The sequence below is a fragment of the Bolinopsis microptera genome, chromosome 5 (genome assembly GCF_026151205.1).
Source record: "Bolinopsis microptera isolate Bmic1 chromosome 5, MBARI_Bmic_1.0, whole genome shotgun sequence".
In the NCBI taxonomy this organism is placed as follows: Eukaryota; Metazoa; Ctenophora; class Tentaculata; order Lobata; family Bolinopsidae; genus Bolinopsis; species Bolinopsis microptera.
In genome coordinates this window covers 1418248-1434315 of record NC_087076.1, presented here as the reverse complement: position 1 = coordinate 1434315, position 16068 = coordinate 1418248, and the positions used below count along the sequence as shown (strand labels likewise).

At 37.1% G+C, this 16068-nt stretch overlaps 1 protein-coding gene across 1 annotated transcript in view; it reads right to left on the bottom strand.

The window, feature by feature from the left end:
- The window catches only part of LOC134815783 (calcium-binding and coiled-coil domain-containing protein 1-A-like), a 43996-nt gene extending 41745 nt beyond the window's left edge, over positions 1 to 2251 (bottom strand). The window contains exon 1 of the mRNA XM_063824372.1: positions 2233 to 2251. The gene's annotated coding sequence lies outside the window, so the exon portion shown is untranslated. The remainder of the gene's footprint in view (positions 1 to 2232) is intronic.
- Positions 2252 to 16068: the final 13817 nt, after the last annotated feature.

The following is a 16068-nucleotide window of genomic DNA, read 5'->3' as shown; positions in this document are numbered from 1 at the left end:
ATTGTAGCCAAAATGACCGATTTTTGTCAATATCTTAACAAATAAGCATTAAAGGGCTTATATTGCTTTATAAGTTGTATATAAATGTGATGTTTGCGCTCATTTTAAGCTAAAATTCAAGTCTCTACGATCTTCCTAGTTCAAGTTACCAAAATTCAGTCCCATTTTTAGTTCGCTGAGCCAAAAAACAGTTTTTTGTCAATATCTATAAAACAAAGCACTGGAGACCTTATGTTGCTTCATAACTTGTATATAAATATGTCCATTGCGGTAATTTTAAGCTAAAATTGAAACCTCTATGACCTTCAGGAGCTGAAATACAAAAATCTCGTATACGCGACTGAGGGTAATTTAGAAAATCTGCCCTGTAGGGTTATGTCTAGCGACACAAATTGCGTACCTAAACGATTTTGGTTAAGAATGATCTAACAAACAAACCTGTGTTGTCAGAAATCGTATACATCGAAGTGCACACTCAACCATTCCCTGCTACTGGAGTAACTGCCCAAATGATTTTTTGGGGTTCAGCCCGAATTTGAGACCACCAGTATGCGAGTCTCCGATGATACATGTAGAGTTCCTGTTTCTAAAGCTAACTGAACGAAAAGTTAGGCTGTATCTCACCCCACCAGTTATTGCCCCATCCTCGATACAGTGGCTGTAGAACTCTTGGCTGCGTCGAGTCATGCGATACATGGATCTTGGCACACATGTATGGTCATGAGCCATATGATCCGTCTTCTTATCAAAGAATTTGATGTTGCACTGGCCTCCAATAGAAACAGTGAAAATTTCGGATTCAGGGTGGATGGTAGTTTCATCATCCGAGTGTTTCGGTAGGGAGCCATCCTCTTTGAAGCGATTGATCAGCAGGCTATTGATCTTCGGTTTTTCACCACTACAGAATGCACCATTGATTTTGTCCACTAGATTGGAGAAGCTAGTTGAAGCTAGTTGGCCATTGGATGACTTGGAGCCATTATACTTGTATGGTTCTCCCAAAGAATACACAGCACGAGCTCCCTCCACAACAAAATCCTCGTCAAGTGATTGGCAGGCAAGGAGGAGAGTTTCCTGCTCTTCTGTGGTAATAAACTCTTCTATAGCGCCTACAACTGGTTCTTCTTTTGATTGGAGATGCTCATTAGCTATTAGGTCTGGGCCAGGGGCAAGTGAAGAACTGGTAATTTGGACGTTTAAATGGTCAGAAGAAGCCAAAGAATTTCGCTCAAGAGTGTTCAAAGACTGTCTAATGGCTGTTAGCTCCTGATTCGTCTCCAGAGACTGCTTGGAATTTAGCTCCTGGAGATTCTTCTCTATTTTTTCCATGAGATCGTTGGTCTTGGAGGAAGATTGAGCACTTACTTGAGGAGTAGAAAAGTCCTGCAGTTGCTTGTTCAACACTTTAATCTGTTCTGTTAGGCCACTATCAGACTCAGAAACCTTTCCGAGTGTAGAGTCAACTGAAGTTTTCAGCTGCTTTAGATCTCCTTCCATCACTTCAACCCATGCTGGAGCAGTGCCCTTGTCACTTACCAGTAGGTGCTTGATATGGAGGTCAAGGTTCTGGATGGCAGCAATGCTGTCGTTTAGACTGTCAAAGTCAACCTTTGCAAGCTTTTCACCAAAAGCTGTGATGGTATTAAGCTTCTCTGTGGCAATAGCTGTCTCACACTGACTGTTAGATTTTTGAAGTGTCAGAGTGTTCCTACACACATAACACACATCTTCAGCAGTTTCGAATGTGGGGATTGGTGAAACCAAACAAAAAGGGCAGTGCCAATTGGTCATGCTGTTGACATTTTTCTGGTTGAGTCCATTCATAGTTAGACAGTCTATGTGCCAATATTGCTTGCACTTTACACAGTCAATCTTCCATGACGATATTGACTTACTACATGGACATTTCGACTTGTCCCTGTGTGAACTGTCAAACTTTGGGGGTGTTACATCACTGTCTACAACAATAGTTTCACAAGATACATCCTTTCCCTTCGCCTCTGGTCCTGGAGTGTTGTTCTTGATTCGGGACTTTGCCTTTTTGTCCGCAGGGGAAGGAATCCGAGACATATTGGTGATAGATGAGGCTCTCTTGTTACTCTTGTTGTTGTCACCCATACTCAGCAAAAGTTAAAACAAACAGCAAGCAAAAGTCAAAACAATCAGCTGTTAAAGCAACGTGTAAACTTACGACACCCTTTTGAGGGAATTACGACATACTTTCCCTGAACTCAAATTATTTGTTATATAGCAGCGCTGTAAGTATTAGAGCAACTGTTTGACTACTCCATGCAATTTAAATATTTATATTTCCAATTCAATTGATGGAATTCAATCATATATCAATTAAACATTATGTTACACTCAAACATCAAAACAATACCTTTTGCATCATTTTCATTATTATATGGTCTCCAATATCCACCAAGTTTTTCCCAAAAGTTTTAAAAATCTATCTGCAAGTATTTTATACAATTTTTTATATTTGTTTTCTTTAAAATGTTGTTTTTCTTAAGTATAATTTTCAGAAATGAAAACTATGTCATTCCAGAAACCTAATATATAACGGAATAATACGACAAAAATCGATGAATTTCGTCAAATTAAGCACTTTTTAATGTCGATAACTGCTGCTCAGCTCCAAAAGCCACGCATTATTAAAACGAAACCCAGCATTCCAAAAAGTTTGACAACAAGTATAAAGAAGGACAAAATTTTAAAGGAAGACAACATTTTTTTTACCACAAAACAATTAATACATAATGTTATATTCATAAATAAATTCTAGTTTCAATTTCAATTTCAACCATAAGACCTTTCTTGACATAAGGGTTTCACACCCCAATTGCTTATCAAACAGGACCAAAACTCTTCAAGAAGTATACGAAGAGAACGAAAAGGAGAAGAAGGATGAGTACTTGGAGAGAGTGTTGAATGTAGAGAAGGCCACTTTCACCCCAGCCGTATTTCTCACAACTGGAGGCATGTCCAAAGAATGTAAGCGGTTTCTAAATAGAGTGGCAGACCTCATCGCCAGGAAAAGAAAAGAGAGGTATTGCGATGTGGTAAGACATTTTTTTTCTTTCATTAGTTTAAAAAAATTATTTAAAAAAAATTTCAACCATATAGTATATACAAAAAAACAACAATTTCAAGAAAACAACAATTTTATTTAGTAATATCAATTAAATCAAGAGGCTTGCATATAATGAACTTATTGACACGGGTGCAGAGTTGAGTCTGTATGGAACCTAGTAGTTTCAGATCCTTGTTTAACTTGCCGTACAGCAAGGTCATCCACTACTTTAGCTCGGCGAGGCACATAACTCCCTCTACAACTCCATGACAAATGTTTCATATATACTAGCCGAGTTCACAAGATATATCCTTGTGTTTGAGAAGAGTTCGTTAGAACTGCTTCCTTAAAGCAGACAAAAATATATTTCATATATATATAACTAGCACGAACTTTAGATCAAATATCTTAGGGGACTTGGAGTAGCAAGAGATTGACTAGAAGGTATATACCTTTTACAAAGATACGTCGAGAAGAATCCAGAGTGATACAGGATCGGAGAGTGCAGACCAAAAGTTTACGCACCCACCTTTGCCTCCTGAGTTCTTGGTTGGATAGGAATTTATGCGAACTTGGTCGTTTATACTCCAAGTCCCTTTGTTAAAAGAAGTAATATTAGCTATGTCTAGAGTTAGCTTCGTTCAATAATAACAATATCAATATAATCAATATCAATATCAATATCAGATAAAAACTACCGAATAAATTATTAAATATCAATTAATTCGTTCCGATAAATTTTTTTATAAATTTAGATATTATTTAGTATCTAAAAACATTACAACAAATGGTTAAAAGCGCCCAAAATAGATTTGAGTGATTTTCTGTCTATAGTACAATCATGATAGTAATAGTAAGTGTGTGCCGCTGCAATTAGATTTAATTACTGCAATTTAAAATTGTTTGGATTCCAAGAATCTTTTAAGTCAGCTGCCTGTGCTTGTATTAATAGTGCTTTGGTTCTCAATTTTATCAAGTTAATGGACGTTTCTAAGCAATTGCTTGAAGTTAAAATTTTTTATGAACAGCGTTCCAAAGCTTGGCTGCATTAAACAAAAAGGTATTTGATTTATTTAGAAGAATAACCGTTAGACTTGTTGCACGATTTGAAATGTTTATAGCCTCATAAAGGGAGTATGGGCAGTGGTACTTGATAATCTTAGAAAATTTTAAGATACAGTTATATTTGTACAAGTTTTGAGTTGTAAGAATTTTTAATCTATTAAAAATGGGTTTTGTATGCTCCTTTTCAAAGTGTTTACGGTCTAGTTTTTGCATACTATACCGTATGGTCTAGTACGTGCACATGTTGATTATTTATTTAAATATGAGTCAAGGTCGCCAAAAAGGATCCTTATACAGTGCTTCTGTGTGATGAAAAGACTATCATTGGACCGTTCTTTGAGGACAACACCCCAAACACTTATACCATAACTGAGATGTGATTCAAAAAGAGCATTATATATTTTCAAATATAGTTCAGAAGGTACACCACGCTGCGCACACAGCCACACGTTGTTTGTTGTTGAGAAATTTTAATTTTTTCTATTTAATTGTTATTTTACAGTTACATGTCACATTTGTTAATTAAAAGAGCCAAAATTTTAATTTTAATTAATTTTATTGCGCACATCATATTTTGTGAAACATACAGCTCATAACTGTCCAGCGTATTATGTACTGTGTTATGGTAAAAATGAAATCGAATTGTCTCTTTGATATTTGTTATTATTATTTGAAAGGACATTCTTTGACATCAGCTTCAGGGTGTCCGCCTATTTTATATATCTTGTTACCTAACAACATCCCCTTTAGGTTATTCCATGTAATACTGTTTCATCATTGTAAGTTGTTCATTCTTTATACTAGTGCTTTACTAGTTTTATTGAATAACACTATAATTGGAGCATCACAGTGGCGTAACGTTGCCTGTTGGAGCCCCCCCCCCCCCCCGCCAAAAAAGCGCCCTCTTGTTGGTGCCCCCTCCCTTTTAGTTAAAATTAAACAAATTAGATGATTTTAGAGGATATGCTCTTGACACCCTCTGTATTAGACTACGTCATAAGGGAGAAGTTATCATGTGTGGCGATGCAAATGCAAGAACTGGAAAACTCCCAGACTATATCCTCTCTTGTTATGCACCTACCATGCATGAAATCTGCTTTCTTGACATGGTTATTAATAACCAACTGAAAATTCTTAATCAATGAAACAATAAATTTTCAATGAAACAAGAAATTTAATTTTAGCACATTTTTACAGAATAAAAAGATGTAAAAAAATTCATAACATATAATGCCCATTTGGTGTATGACTTTTTGTCCTTGACTGCTAGTTTGGTTTTGGAAGGACAGGTAACTAACGGGGCAAGGAATGCGCGTGTCTGGAAGCTTTTGCACACACCGTAATGGACGTACCCTCGGGGACACCACTGGAAAAATGATCTGTCACAAATACAATGGAAGCAGTGTGGTCGACTATTTTGTAATCAAGATAACAACAATCTCAAGAAAACAACAATTTTATTAATAGTATCAATTAAAGCAGACAAAAATATATTTCATATATATAACTAGCACGAACTTAAGATCAGATATCCTAGGGTCTCCTAGATTTGTTTATGTAAATTTTGTAGATAGTTTACCATAGTGTTTGTACTGTATACAATTTTACAGACGAAATGATCCCAGTGCAGGGGGGACTCCCAACCCACCACCTCGGCGGGTAGTTGATGCACTGTTCACAAGCAAGAGCCACTTTGGTCTACTTGCTGTGAGGTGTCATAGCTACATGGGTTAAGGGTCCCCCCTTTAAAAAATAATTTAACCGTTAAATCTACAGGGTGGGCCAAAAGTCAGTGTGCAAACGTTGGGTCTTATACCTCCGCCGTGTTTTATATTTGAGAGCTGTTGCTTTGCAGATGGCATACTGTACTTACTGGTTCGAGGATTCCGTCGTCAAAATTTGAAAATTCGAATATTTTAGACCACGCCCATTCAATATTAAAACACCTATATTGTTTTCTCTGAACATGCTGAACGCCTAATTTTTTCAGAGACGGTAGATTATCAAATGTTGCATATGATCCGAAAACATGAGGCAAAACGGATTAGAAATGACGAAGTTATCAAGCATTTTGTGTATCTCGTTAACAAAATTGACTGGGTGATTATGTGACACCGTGACACGACACCTTAATTGGGCACCCTTAACAATTCCCATAATGTTTAACGGGGTAGTTAACGGGGTCACCTTATCATGTGATTAGGTAAACCAATCACCTGATCACACGTAATGAATAAACTCGTTATGCTTCGTATCTCGGTCATCTGAGAAGCTACAGTTCTAATTCTTTCAGGACAAACGTAATTCGAATGGCCAAACACAATTCAATAACATTTAGCTTGATCCGACTATCCAAACTGTCAAATAAATGTGAAAATGAACCTCCATTTGAAAAAAATGAACGCGAATATTTTTCGAGTTGACAAATTCCTCGAACCAGTGGTGGTACTAAGTCATACTAGAAGGAAGTTTTTCAATTGGGCACTCAGTGACTGAGCTATTAAGGCCAACGTTTGCACACTGACTTTTGGCCCACCCTGTAGTTTCAAATTCTTTTAGCTGAGTAGGCTGCATTAATCCAATAAAATTTCCAACCCACCCATGGTAATAATTTCATGACTAAGTTTGAACTGAAACCTTTTCCGATTTCTAATTTTAGAATACAACCAGCACAGCCCTCTTGTTCATGTTCGCTGATAAGGTTGCTGTTCAGTATATTGTCTGTACAGTAAGTGTGGCATCCAGAATTTGTGTAGAACATAAAAGTGCACCTTATGGCTATTTTTATTTCATGATCTCTAACGCTGTAGTATTCAATAGTTTTCATTACTCCACAGTTTCTGTAAATAGACGACAAAATTAACAAATTTGTTTCACTTAAATTGTTTTACTTCTGCAAGTGATGCCAAGACGTCTGCTTCTTTCAGAGACATATTGATCAAGTTGATTTTGTAAACAAATCATGTTATAAAGCACATCTTGTGTCACACAGTGCTGATATGAAGTATGTAAGTTATCAGACTTACTTAATATGCAAACCAATAATTGAAATATACACTTGATCATAAACTTATTTAGTTATTTTTAACTGACTTGATATCTTGTAGGTTTCAAAATGAACATTAAAGAAGCCCGACAACAGTTCGATTTGTTACTCTCAATAGAAAATGGTGATCAATGCCAAGTTGGGATTTCTTCTAATCACAAGGAAGATATTTCAGAGGACTGCAAACCAGGTGAAGATGAGCTGACCATACAAGCTGTTCATCGGGCCAGCCCAAGAAAAAGGAGACGTGACCATGTCACTCGTTTACGTTCTGCTGAAACTACCAATATGCCACATATAATGACATTGTATGACAGATCAATAAATTTGAACAACTTGACAACTGAGAGCACTCTCTACTCAGCCTCAAGAGAATGGATGCTAAATAGACCATCACCCCCACAAATAAAATCACGGTATGAGAGTTGTGATAGTGAGGCAGAAAGTCAGACAGTATTTTGCTATGACTGCACGGATACTAGCCCTTATCCTGAATGTGAACCACCCCAAGCTATTGAGGGGACCAGCATTCCTATCAAAACTGAAGTTGATATTAACACATTGAGAAAAATGAATTTGAAAAGGTGGAAGTCAGTCCGGGAGCGTTGGCAGGAAACTTATGAGGAAAACTTTAGAGCTCATCCAGAGTGTGTTAACTTTATTAAGGCATTAAAACAACCATCTACACCTGACAGTGGTTCTCAACTCTGATAATTTCTGAACATTTCTCATCAAGATGATAAATAAACTCTGATATTTATGTACTGGGTTATTACATTGGATTGTAATTTACTTGTTGATCTGACAAATAAAATGGTGCTGTTCAACCAAATTATAGCATGCTTTGTATTTTGAATGTATATTTTATGCAAATAACATGACATGTAGTTGATATTATGTTATATACAGGGTGTTTCATAAATAGTGTCCTGTTTTTGATTTATTGTCAAATTTAGTACAAATGAAATATATAATATTAATAATAATAAATTGAAGTTTAAGAACACCACTATTAAGATAAACTTATACTCAGCAGTGTTTAATCTAGTCATCCCAGAAACTATCATGGTAAAAGTTAGGACTGCTATCATATACTTGAAAATATAATATCGTTCATACTTCATACTAAAATCAGAGAATGAAGCTTAAAATTAAAGAAGGCCAAAATCAGTCATTGATAAAGTTCTTCAAGTTCATGCTGAGACAATTTGAATAAGAAAGTTTTTAGAAATGCTTTAAAGGATTCCAGGGATTAAGCTGACTAGCAGGAGCCCGTCTTACTATAAAGTGGTGTCAAGACTCAAGAGACTAAAATAATTATTACCTATTTAATTCGCGTTTTTGACAGCACTTGGGGGTCCAAATTTTGGGCACTAAAATTCTTATTCCTTGGCCAATTTTTTATTTTTTCATACTGATTTGAAGGCCATTAAAGCATTTGACCCAGTCAAAAAAGTTTCAGTTGTATATCTTTTACGGTTTTTGAGGAAAGTCCCGTTAAAGTTGATGCCGTGGTGTCAGTAAAATGGCACGGAACCATATATATCGTCTCGCTTTATATATAGTAAGATGTGATGGTAGTAGGCAGACGGTTGTAGATCTTTGGAGCCACCACTGAGAAGCTTCGCTCACCAAACTTATGGTTAAACGATGGAACCATAAGTTTTAATGTGTGACCATGATGAGTATACCGAAACATGTCTTAAATATACGTTGGAGCGAGCCCCAATAATGGCTTGTGAGACAGCAGTAATATTTTGAAAACGATCCTTTTCTTTACATCCAGCCAGTGAAGATTAGTCAGGTCGTCTTTCAGATGGTCATGCTTATATTTACCAGTAACGGCTTTTGCTGCAGCATATTTTAGTAATAATAACTGGAGCTGATGTAAAAGCTTCTCGCTAATACCAAAATATAAATCGTTACAATAATCTATATGTATTATAACTTTAAATATAATGTGTATAGTAGGGAATATTGATATGATCATTTTTAAAAGTCGGTTTCCTTTTTTCAATTGACAAAATTCTAGTCAACGGAATACTTAAAATTTAACATCTAAACCATGTAAACGATGTAAACTATGTTCATATCCAATCTTTTTTAAAAACTAACTTAAAAACTCTCACACAGGAATGGCAGTTCTAAAATCATGTTACATTCCGATTAGAAAACAAGAATTGTGGGGATGAAAAACAGTGCAGAAGATTCATATACTTACCGGTCAGAATATGTAAGTTTGTTATAAAAGCTACTTTTTATATTGAGTAAGATGGCCTGCATTATTAGGTAAAAGTTTGTTGGTCTTATTCATTATTTGTTTAATCCAGATCAGGGTAGGGTGGATTATGTGTTGCACCCTTCCTAGGCTGTGGCTAAGGTCTACCAACGTCTCTATACTGCTTTTTTTTCTATACTGTGCACTTTTCGTTTTCCGGAGAGGGCTAGTATTATATATAGGTTTCACTGTAGTACAAACGCTCAGCCCTTAATGTTATTAGAATCGTTCCCTCATAGAGCAGATGACGACCAGCTCAACACACACAATCACTAAGGTGGTCATAACTGCAGTGTGAAGGATTCAGGAATGCAGCTAGAGCGGTGCCTGTTATGCTCCCAGTCAATCCGCAAGCCATCGTAATTTTAACCCCCAACTCCAATCGCGACTTCCCGTAATAATTGTAATCGTATGTTAGTATAGCAATTTCCACTGCTTGTATGGCGTAGCACAACTTTGCGAGCCCTAACAGCACCACTGAAGCTGTCAGGCCCGGATCTGCCAGAATAATACCGTAGCTCAAGGCTATTATTGCCGTTATTGTAGATTGCAGGATCAGGAATTTTACACGACTCCACAGGAAATACCCTATTCAAGTCTCCCTATGACGTTAGCACCATTTACTACCACCAGTATTAGGAGATTGTTACCTTGCATTATTTCCTCCCATTCAACACCTTCATTTTCGAGAGAAATGCGTTTCTTGTAGCTTCTCATCAGCCATGGTAGAAGAATAATAGATCCATATCCAACGCAAAGGTTAGAGAAGACAAACAGACTTGATTTGATGACCCTTCCGGTAAAATTCAGGACACTGTGTGGTTCTGTGCCAACTAGGCTGGCAGTTTCAGTCGGAACAACTGGCTCAATTTCTACTTCAACCTCTTCCAGATTTTCAACAATGCAAAAATGAAGCATGATGATCGGAGGAACAAATAGTGGAATAGAAGTCAGCAGAACGAAAACTCTCCAGTTCACGAGGTCAAGGAGCCACCCGAGCACTGAAACCCAAGCTCCACCGACTGGAACAGCAAGACCTTCAGCTAGAAAAGAACTTTGGGTAAGTATTTCTTTAGAAGAAACGAGCTTGGCGAGGAAAATTCCAATTGTACCCCCGTTCAAACCAATACAGATACCGGTTAAAGCCCTGGAAAGGAGAAGGGTGTAATAATTAGGAACCACCGCACATAAGATAGCAAACACAATGGACATATAGAGTGACAAAAGCAATGTGAATCTTTCCCCAAATCTATTTGAAATCAAGACTGATATCATGACTGCGATCGACCAAAACAAATACATTATCACTGCTAAGATTCCCTCTTGAAAGTCCGATAAACTGAGTTCAAAAGAAACTTTCTGAGTAATGACTCCAGGGAGGTAAGCCTCAACACCATCACCGATCTTTATCATTACCGCCAGTGAGACAATTAGGTAGTCCTGTCTGGTCCAAGAGTGGTTTTTTTGAGAGGTACCAGCGGAAGAGGGAAAGGATTTCATGGTTAGTTCCGTTTCGTCGGCCATTTCCATGGACTGCCTAACTATCCTATTAATGAGAGAATAACTTTTACTAAAACGAAATGTATTTACATTTTAAGTTATACTTTGAACGCATTCGTATATATTTATTGCGAGTTATTGCAAGTTTGGTAAATATCAAGTTCAACACAAACAGTAACGATTCGCGTAAAAATCAGAAAACAAAAGATCCTTATCGGAGTCAGTTTTAGACTGAGCATCGTAAAAACTGAGCACTGTAATAACTGAATACTCATGAGGGATCGTTCACATAATATTACGTAAGCCCCCCCCCCCCCCCCCCTCCGTTAGCCATTACACAATACACATTAAATAATCCACTTAAGCAATATTATGTGAATTATTTTTCACTGGAGAACACCAGATCAGATCTCCTGGCCTACTTCTTGGTCGAACGTTCGACCTTGAGGTTTTGGCATGTTACGTTCGCGTTGGGGCTTCTTTCTCAGTCACTGAAGGCCCGATCGAAATAATTCTTTCTGATATGAATTGTTATTATCACTGATTATAATAGCTTATATAATAAGAGCCAACGTATGTGTACTGACTTCTAGCCCCAGCTAAACCCCCCCCCCCGCTCCCCCCGGCCCCCATGTATAATACTTTACTATTAGTACCCCAGATCAGATCTTGAGGCAGCTGTAGTAAGGTCATCATGCAGTGGGTCCCAAACAGAGGCAACCTATATAAGTGCGGTGGGTGCGGAATCGCACTATTGACCTAATACTCTAGTACCGCAGTTTTTTGTGCACCATCGCATCGGCCGTTATTCGTTCTATCAGATTTGTGTACTTCAACTAGGTATCGCTGTGTACAATGAGATAAGATCGATATACCCATAACTATGGTTAGGGTCAAATGTTTAACATGAGGTAAAACTAGAAATTAATTAGAAACATTTATGGAAAGTAGAATTAATATCGAGGGGTAGGTGCGAAAATATATTTTCGCTCATAATGATCAGAGTAGCATGAAACATGAACAAAAGTGGTTTCAGGAAAAAATTCCAAAACCGTATATCGAGAGGTAGGTACTACTATTAGGTACGGTATATGTTAGGCTCATAATGATCAGGGTAGCATGAACCGTGGAAAAATTGGTTTCCCGGAATCCACTTTCACAAGCATTTCTTAACCCACTCGTCTGCTGACGTAACATTGTTAGCCGAAAACTTCTCAACTTCCCTAAAACTTAGACATAAAAACTTAGACCACTAGACATAAGTTTACCACTAGACATAAAGTTAACTACTAGACACCCCAATCAATGTCTGGAAAACTGCAAACATTCAGAAGACGATACATAGAGGCCCTCTTATAAACAAAGGCAAAGATGAGGAAATTTCTGCGAATTTGCCGCGATTTTGCCAAGTTTGGCTTGTCGTGGCGCCGATTTTTTGCCGAAATGATCGCGATTTTCTTTTGTCCTTGAACTGGATCACAATTTCTCAACAGATTGAAATCGAATCACTTTAGTCGTCTATTATACACATCTAATAATAGAAATCTTGTTGTAAAGTTACAAAGTTATCATATTGAATATACACTTGTTTAATGTTTATACATCCTGAATTGTCAGCAAAATCAGCGCAAGACATAACGTAAGATACATTGTAAATTAATTGTCGTTTTAAACACAACAATCTACTTAAAGGCTGCAAATTTTGCGAATTGTTCAGACTACTTGCGGCGTTTTTGTCTCCAAATTTTATGAAAAAGTTGTGGGCAGGTACAGACTACAGAATCGCACTATTTACGAAATATTACCCCACATACATGTTAGCTTACGGTTCCTAACAAGCCGTCACCCAACCTTGTCAACCATCGGCTCCTGGAATTGCCCCCCCCCCCCCCCGCTCTTCGTGAGACGCTAATATACTCGCTACTACCGAACTCTTGCCTTACACCACCTGTTTTCCATCGAACTAAATTCACTACAAACCCCTTTCTGTCTCTCACCGGTCCCTGCCTTTCCAAACTAATTGTGTTTCCTCCTGTTATATCGTCAGCACATCTCCCTTTTAGCGATTACTGTGATCCAGACACAATTTCATCGGCATTACTATGGTTAGGGTCAAACATTTGACATGAGGTAAAATTAGAAACATTGGAAAGTATAATTACTTTTTAAAATCAGGAAAAACATAATATTGTGTCTAGAATGATTTTTCTTCCCTAAAAATATTCTCAGAAAATTTTTAATCATTATTATCAGAAGGCAAGTTGATAATGCATTGACTTTTAAAACTATCGATATCTGATTAAACAAAACAAAAGAGGGTGATTCTTAGCAAACGAATAACTTGTCAAGCTGGATCACAATAGCACAATCTCTGATCAGATTGAAATCGAGTCACTTTAGTCGCGTTAGTCGTCTTTACATATATGTTGGAAATCTTGTTGTAAAGTTACAAAGTTATCATATTGAATATACACTTGTTTATACATCCTGAATTGTCAGCAAAATCAGCACAAGACATAACGTAAGATACATTGTAAATTAATTTTTTGAATGCTGCAAATTTGGCGAATTGTTCAGACTACTAATGCGGCGTTTTTGTCTCCAAATTCGCTGCACATGAAAAAGTTTTTAATTGTGTTTCCTCCTATTATATCGTCTAGTCAGCACATTTTCCTTTTAGCGATTACAGTGATCCAGTTACAATTTCATCGGTTGCTGTAATTACCCTCAGCTCTCATCCTACCCCAACATATTATGTTGTTTCCATTTCTTAGCTTCTAACACGCCACCACCTCCCCACTGTTACGCCATATTGCTCTCCATTAGGCTAGTTTAACACTGCAACTTATTTAGGATAATCTCCAATGATTAATAAATAAATCTAGACCGCTTACACAATCAGCTTATGACACTCACAAATACCCACATCCAGAAAGTTAAAAATTTCCTCGCAGATACAAATTTTCTGCTTTTTTTGGCTCGCTCGCTTCGCTCGCGAATTTTCCACTTTCGCAATGTCGGCGAGTGAAGCAGGACAGTTCTTAAGCATTTGGAGCTAGGCCCCAGAAAATGTTTAATGGGCACATTAAAACCTTCAAAATAGTATGTTACAAAATGGCTTTCTCCTACAACCCAGTTACAAAATGACCCACAAGTAAAACATGGCCAGCTTGCACCATCTGTCTTAGTTATCACAAATTATTATATGTGCCTTGCAGAGTAGAGGCAACCATATCCTGAGAAATGTAGAGTGCATACAACTTAAACTTTCGCACAGAAAGGAATTGAAGATATGTTTGCGGTTTTCCGCTGCCAAAAATTCTTGATGATTTTCCCACACAGAAGGTCTAAAAGTAATTTGGCAATAGAGATCATTTTCAAAGACAGTTTCAAAAACGATTAACTAGATTGTTAGTATAGTAATAATTATTAGTGCTAACACTCTAAAGATTATTAATATAGCATCTATATTAATAATCTTTAGTGTGTTAGCCAAGGAATAGTAATAAGATCTAAACAGACTCTTCTTCATGATGCCTACGATCGACACAAATTGTTCTCTCTCTCTCTCTATCTCTCTCTCTCTCTCTCTCTCTCTCTCTCTCTCTCTCTCTCTCTCTCTCTCTCTCTCTATATATATATATATATATATCTCTCTCTCTCTCTCTCTATCTCTATCTCTCTCTCTCTCTCTCTCTCTCTCTCTCTCTCTCTCTCTCTCTATATATATATATATATATATATATATCTCTCTCTCTCTCTCTCTCTCTCTCTCTCTCTCTATATATATATATATATATATATCTCTCTCTCTCTCTCTCTCTCTCTCTCTCTCTCTCACTCTCTCTGTCTCATACTCAACAGATATGCTGTATCAAGTATTACTAGTAGATACGTGAGGAGCACTCAGAATTGAATTGAAGTATGCTTTGACTGAGTGATTTCATACTTTTGCACCGTTTTAACTACCAAAATAAATGTAATGGGTAGGAAGTTCCTTGTTTCACTTGTCCTTGTCTCTTCCAACCGGATAATATCCAGATATCAGTATTTCAATCATGAGACTAATAAACAGCGAACTACTCCGTTATTTGATAGTATAACATAATCTCGAATATATTATTGCTATCAAAGTCAAACAAAAAACACCAGCGATTCAAGCTGTAACTTACTCGTTGTTACACGAATTATGAATTAGGGATACACTGGTTCATAGGATTAGAGAAATGACAATTGCTAGTTGGTTTGTGTGTAGATAGAAGGTCTGTGCGGCTTCTAGTGACAATAGAAAATCATTATAATTATTACGTAAGAATTATTGTAAAAGTTATGTTTATATACAGGGTGGGCCAAAAGTCAGTGTGCAAACGTTTGGTCTTATACCTCCGCTGAGTTTTATATTTGAGAGCTGTTGCTTTGCAGATGGCATACTGTACTTACTGGTTCGGTATTTGAGAGCTGTTGCTTTGCAGATGGCATACTGTACTTACTGGTTCGAGGATTCCGTCGTCAAAATTTGAAAATTCGAATATTTTAGACCACGCCCATTCAATATTAAAACACCTATATTGTTTTCTCTGAAAATCCTGAACGCCTAATTTTTTTAGAAAATTTTCTAAATCGATATTATTTTCAAAGTTTTTCTGGAAACTACTTCAAGTTCATGTTTCATGCTACCCCATGATCATTATGAGCAGAAAATACTTGTTCGGTCTGTACCTACATTTGGAAGGCTGTGGATTTGTCAACAATTTTGGATGGGTGTTAGAAAATTCCCTCTTTACCCCAGAAAATGTATGGTAAAATGTTTCAAAATTCAGATAGTAGACTTTATAAATTTCCTCTTTGGCACCAGAAATTTCCTCAGAAATCGATAATTTCCTTGCAGATTATCTGCTAGTCTGCTATGGTTTCTGGCAGTGGGCACAAATAACACAATGTTCATTACTCGTGTGGGGTTTTCAAGCAAATAACGAGGTGATCTTCAGTTTTGGACCGCTCACAAGTAAAGCATAAACGTTAACCAGATACTGGGTCCAGTTTCCTCAGGGTCTGGAATGTATCACTATAAATACTCGTGAGTCGTGGCTCGTGGGGCCGATT